The sequence below is a fragment of the Lycium barbarum genome, chromosome 8 (assembly GCF_019175385.1).
Source record: "Lycium barbarum isolate Lr01 chromosome 8, ASM1917538v2, whole genome shotgun sequence".
In the NCBI taxonomy this organism is placed as follows: domain Eukaryota; kingdom Viridiplantae; phylum Streptophyta; class Magnoliopsida; order Solanales; family Solanaceae; genus Lycium; species Lycium barbarum.
In genome coordinates this window covers 23,682,837-23,689,385 of record NC_083344.1, presented here as the reverse complement: position 1 = coordinate 23,689,385, position 6,549 = coordinate 23,682,837, and positions in this window count along the sequence as shown.

Sequence of the window (6,549 nt, the reverse complement as noted above, 5' to 3'; positions counted from 1 at the left end):
ACATAATTGAATGATAGTGGAATTGAATTATGAAAGTTAAAGAATTTTGATTATGAATACGTTATAATGATGTGTATATCATGAAACAAGCATTAAATGCGTGAAAGCACAAAGATGAGCTATAAGTAGAAATATGGGGAAAATTGGAGGAAAATGGTGGATTTTGCTAAATATGTGTAAATGATGATTGTTGATTGTGATATGGTGAGTAGTATTGTGAATGTTGGGAGTTGATATAGAACATGGGAAAAGTAGTATAAACAAAGGAAGTGCTGCCCAATGTTTCCTAGAATTAACGATGCGTTCTTGTAGTCAATTAACTAATGTTAATTCGAATTCTCTCATGAAGGTAACGACGTGATACCGAAGGAGAACAAGTGAGCGATAGCTTTGTTAAACGACCAAGGTATGTGAGGCTAGTCCTTTCCTTCTAATGGCATGAATCCTATAGCGTAAACTCTTTATCCTTTTCATGAGTTTCCATTTTCCGGAAAGTTAAGAGCCTACATTCATAAATGTCTATATAAGATAAGAGATACGGTATGATGATGCTATATTGATAATGAGGTTATTGTCGCCTACACTCACCTTATGTACTAGTTCCTTCAAGGTGAGGCAGAATGTCAAAAATTGCTCCATAATGATATCAGGGGATCACGACCTTACGTCACCCCGATAGAGTAGAAATGATCTTGAGCTTCATGCATGAACTATGATAAGATAAGCATGTTTTGATAAGTATATGATAGTAAGCATTTTATGATGAGCATGACATGATTGCATCACACCGGGCCTAGTTGGCCAGGCAGTCACCGCCAAGGCGGGCAGCTATACGGATACACCATGACCTTTTGGCATGGGCAGACACCACTAGTGGGCGGCATGAAATGGTACCCCGGACGGGGGAGGCCTGGACGCGGGCTAATTTTATTGATTATCACACCGTTCCGACAAGGACGGGCAGCTTGCATATTATGCATATATGATATGATGATGAGTATGAGTAAGACAGCATGCATTACTTTCCATATGATTGTTATTCAGATCCAGATGTTTCATATCGATGTTCTCATTATATTATTGATGTCTTTCTTCATTGTTTATGCCTCTCATACTCAGTACAATATTCGTACTGACGTCCGTTCTCTTTGGACGTTGTGTTCATGCCCACAGGTAGACAAGGAGATGAGCTTGGCCCAGATCCTCAGTAGCTATCAGCTGATAGAGAGAACTCCATTGTTCGGAGGTGCTTATGGTTATTCTTTTGGTACATATGTGTATTTTTGGGCATGACGGAGTCTTGTTCCGTCTATGTATATAGTATGTCAGTAGAGGCTCGTAGATACGCAGTGTGGGTTATATAGTCTCACATGATATTGTTATGTATATATATGTATGTTATTTTGATAGCCGAAAGGCAAATAAGTATGAAGCGTTTATGTTTCTATAAAATATATGCTTTCTTACACTTCCATGACTGAATATTGCAAAAGAGCATTAGATGAGTAGTAAAGCGAGCGGTGCTCGGTAGCTAGTTTCGGGTACCCGTCACGGCCCCTAGTTGGGTCGTGACAGAAGTGGTATCAGAGCAGTTTGTCCTAGGAAGTGTCTACGAGTCGTGTCTAGTAGAGTCTTTTTTATGGTGTGTAGCGCGCCACGCTAATAAACAAGAGGCTACAGGGCATTTAGGAAAATGACCATCTTTCTTCTTATGAGATCGTGTGATAGAGCCATGTCTAATATTATATCCCTTCTAAAAGTGTGTTATGATTTCAGAATATGCCGCCAAAGGGAAAAGCTACCGCCGCCCAGAAGGGCAAAGCTACGACAAAAAGGCGCGTAGAAAGAGGGCCTCCGCTGAATGTAGAGGAGGGCGAATCACAAAATGAGGCCTCGCCCCAGGTGGAAGAGCAAGGGGGAGCCTCAGTCCCAATTCCTCCACCAGTTACTTCGGGTCAACAAGTGACCGAAGCTATTCATTTGTTGACGCAATTGGTTGCCGCCCAGGCACAGCGGCAGAGTGCGGGCCCGAGTGATCGTTCAGCCAGTACAAGAGCCCGTGACTTTCTGAGTTTGAACCCTCCGGAATTTTTCGGGTCGAAGCCGAATGAGGACCCGCAAGGCTTTATTGATGAGATGCTGAGGACGCTGAAACTTATGCATGCTTCCGAGACCGAGTCGGTAGAGCTGGCCTCTTATAGACTCCGCGATGTGGCGGTATTATGGTCCAACAATTGGATGGCCTCAAGAGGAGAGAATGCACCTCCTCCGGTTTGGCAGGAATTCGTGGATGCCTTTATTCGTCATTATTTACCGCCTGAGGTCCGCCGAGCTAGAGCGGACAGGTTTTTGAATCTGAAGCAAGGAAGTATGAGTGATCGGGAGTATAGTATGCAGTTTAATTCTCTGGTTAGGTATGCCCCGGCTATGGTGACCGACATGGGCGATCGTGTACACAGGTTCGTGAGTGGTTTGGGGTCACATTTTTTTAGAGATTGTCTGACGGCCTCTTTGCAAGACGGGATGAATATCTCCCGAATACAGGCCCATGCTCAAAATCTTGAGGAGCGACAGCAGCAGCAAAGAAGTGATCGTGATAATGACAGAAGACAAAGTAAGAGGGCTAGATCTATGGGAGCGAGCAGTGAAAATAGAGGGGGACCGAGACAGATGCACTCTAGACACTCAGGTCAGTCGGCGACTAGTGCGCCTCCCAGATTCTCAGATAGGAGGTTTGATCGTTCTTTTCAGTCAGGACAGGGCCAGAGTTCGAGGGCCTCAGATTCTCAGTTCAGGGGAGATTTTAGTCAGCGGATACCTCCAGTGCCGCGGTGCAGTCAGTGCGGTAGATTGCATTCCGGGCAGTGCCGTCAGGGTTCAGATGCATGTTATGCCTGCGGGCAAGTTGGCCACATGATGAGAGATTGCCCTTCAGCGGGAGGTAGAGTCGGGACCCAGCCTGCGGGATCAGCAGTTGGGTCTTCCTCAGTACGCCCGACAGCACAGACTTCTCAGACCACCGCAGGTAGAGGCAGAGGCAGAGGGGGAGCATCTACTTCAGGTGTTGTTCACCCCCGCATATATGCTTTAGCTGGGCGACAAGATCTTGAGTCTTCCCCAGATGTTGTCACAAGTACATTGACTATATTTTCCCGTGATGCATATGCTTTGATTGATCCGGGCTCTACTTTCTCTTATGTTACTCCATATGTCGCCGATTGTATTGGGGTGAAGCCTGAGCTAATCAAACCTTTTGAAGTGTTCACTCCGGTTGGTGATCCGGTAGTAGCGAGGAAAGTGTATAAGGACGGTGTTATCGTGATATGTGATTGTCAAACCAAAGCCAATCTAATCGAGCTAGAAATGGTAGATTTCGATGTAATCATGGGTATGGATTGGTTGGCTTCGTGCTATGCTAATGTTGATTGTCGGACGAAAATGGTTCGGTTCCAATTTCCGGGAGAGCCCGTACTTGAATGGAAGGGTAATACGGCAACCCCAAAGGGTAGGTTTATTTCCTACCTTAAGGCAAGCAAAATGATAGCTAAAGGCTATATTTATCATCTAGTTCGGGTCCATGACACTGAGGCAAGGTCGCCAGCTTTCCAATCTGTTCCGGTAGTGAATGAATTCCCCGATGTATTTCCGGACGAACTTCCAGGTCTTCCTCCCGAGAGGGAAATTGATTTCACTAGTGATGTGTTACCGGACACTGAGCCTATCTCCATTCCTCCTTATCGAATGGCTCCGGCAGAACTAAAAGAACTAAAAGCACATCTAAAAGATTTGCTTGAGAAGGGATTTATAAGTCCCAGCTCATCACCGTGGGGAGCACCGGTCTTGTTCGTAAGGAAGAAGGATGGATCCCTGCGGATGTGCATTGATTACCGACAGCTAAATAGGGTAATGGTAAAGAACAAGTATCCCCTCCCCAGAATTGACGATTTGTTTGATCAATTGCAGGGCGCTAAATGGTTTTCCAAGATAGATTTGAGGTCTGGTTATCATCAAGTGAGAATTAGAGAAGCGGATATTCCCAAGACTGCCTTCAGGACAAGATATGGTCACTACGAGTTCCGAGTAATGTCGTTTGGGTTGAAGAATGCCCCGGCGGTGTTTATGAATTTAATGAATAATGTGTTCAGACCATTCTTGGATCTCTTTGTCATAGTATTTATCGATGATATTTTGGTATACTCTCGCACGGAGTCAGAACATGCAGATCATCTAAGAATTGTCCTTGGTGTTCTCCGAGCTCGGGAATTATATGCAAAGTTCGCAAAATGTGAGTTTTGGCTGAATTCTGTAACATTCCTAGGCCACGTTATTTCCGATGATGGTATCTGCGTCGACACTCAGAAAATTGAAGCTGTGAAGACTTGGCCAAGGCCTACGACACCCACAGAAGTTCGTAGTTTCCTGGGTTTGGCAGGTTATTATAGAAGATTCGTAGAGGCATTTTCTTCTATTTCAGCCCCACTGACGAAGTTAACTCAGAAATCCGCTAGATTCCAATGGAACGATGCGTGTGAGCGTAGTTTTCAGGAGATGAAAGACAGATTGACTTCAGCACCAGTGCTAACACTTCCAGAAGGGTCAGAAGGCTATGTTATATATTGTGACGCATCTGGTGTGGGACTAGGATGTGTATTAATGCAGCATGGCAAGGTTATTGCATATGCCTCGAGACAGTTGCGGAAACATGAACAGAATTATCCAGCCCATGATCTTGAATTGGCCGTGGTTATTCATGCTTCAAAAATATGGAGGCATTATTTGTATGGTGTACATATTGATATCTATACAGATCACAAGAGTCTTCAATACATTTTCAAGCAAAAGGAGTTGAATCTGCGTCAGAGGCGGTGGTTAGAACTGTTGAAAGACTATGAATGTAAATATTCTATACCACCCGGGAAAAGCTAACGTAGTGGCTGATGCGCTTAGCCGTCGATCAATGGGTAGCTTATGTGAAGTCCCTTCAGAAAAGAAGGAAATGGTTCGTGAGCTGCAACGACTAGCTAATCTTGGAGTGCGTGCAATTGATTCGGGTAGCACAGGTATCAGCATTAGTAACCCCACAGTTTCATCCTTAAGTACAGAAGTAAAGGAACGATAGTACGAATATTCCCAGTTAAGCCACTACCGAGACCTATCTCGTGAGAAGGAAAAGTCTCCATTTGAAATCTCCACAGAAGGGGTTCTCAGATATCAAGGCAGGTTGTGCGTACCGGATGTGGCAAGATTGCGCCAAAGGATTCTAGAGGAAGCTCACTATTCTCGGTATTCTATTCATCCCGGTGCAACCAAAATGTATCATGACCTCAAATCGATATATTGGTGGAACGGTATGAAGAGAGACATAGCAGAATTTGTAGCCCAATGTTCGAATTGCCAACAAGTAAAAGCTGAACATCAAAAGCCAGGAGGCTTATTACAAGCAATAGAGATTCCTACATGGAAATGGAAAGAAATTAATATGGACTTTATTGTAGGATTACCTCGTTCCCGAGGCAAATATGATTCTATATGGGTTATCGTGGACAGACTCACAAAAGCAGCTCATTTCCTCCCAGTTAGAACCACGTATTCAGCGGAAGATTATGCTAGGTTGTACTTGAAGGAAATTGTGCGAATTCACGGAATTCCTTTGACCATTATCACAGACATAGGGGCACAGTTTACCGCTAAGTTTTGGAAGTCCTTCCAAGAAGGTTTGGGTACTCAGGTTAAGCTCAACACGGCGTTTGATCCACAGACTGACGGACAAGATGAACGTACTATTCAGACCTTGGAGGACATGCTGCGAGCGTGTGTGTTAGATTTTGGCGGTAGTTGGGATGAGCATTTACCCCTTATTGAATTTTCTTATAACAACAGCTATCATTCCAGTATTCAAATGGCTCCATATGAAGCCTTGTACGGAAGGAAATGTAGATCTCCAATTGGATGGTTTGAAACCGGAAAAGCACAATTAATAGGCCCCGACTTGATTCAACAAGCAGTCGAAAAAGTTAAGGTGATACGGGATCGGTTGTTAAGGTCCCAAAATCGTCAAAAGTCTTATGCGGACAACCGCCGACGAGACTTGGAATTTCAGGTAGATGATTGGGTATTCCTGAAGGTATCACCGATGAAAGGGGTGATGAGATTTGGCAAGAAAGGGAAGTTAAGCCCAAGATATATTGGACCTTATCGAATCATCCGTAAAGTGGGTCGAGTAGCCTATGAACTGGACTTGCCTTCAGAACTCGAGTCAGTGCATCCAGTCTTTCATGTTTCAATGCTCCGCAAGTGCATTGGAGATCCAACGAGAATCGTTCCGGTTGATGATGTCCAAGTGACAGAAGGACTAACATATGAAGAAGTACCGGTTGCTATCTTAGACAGACAGGTGCGAAGGCTTCGAAATAAAGAGGTCGCTTCAGTCAAGGTCTTATGGCGAAACAATAATCGGGAAGAAATGACTTGGGAAGCGGAGGAGAATATGCAAGCCAAATATCCGCATTTATTCCAACCCCCGGAGGAGACTCAAGATGAAACATCGAC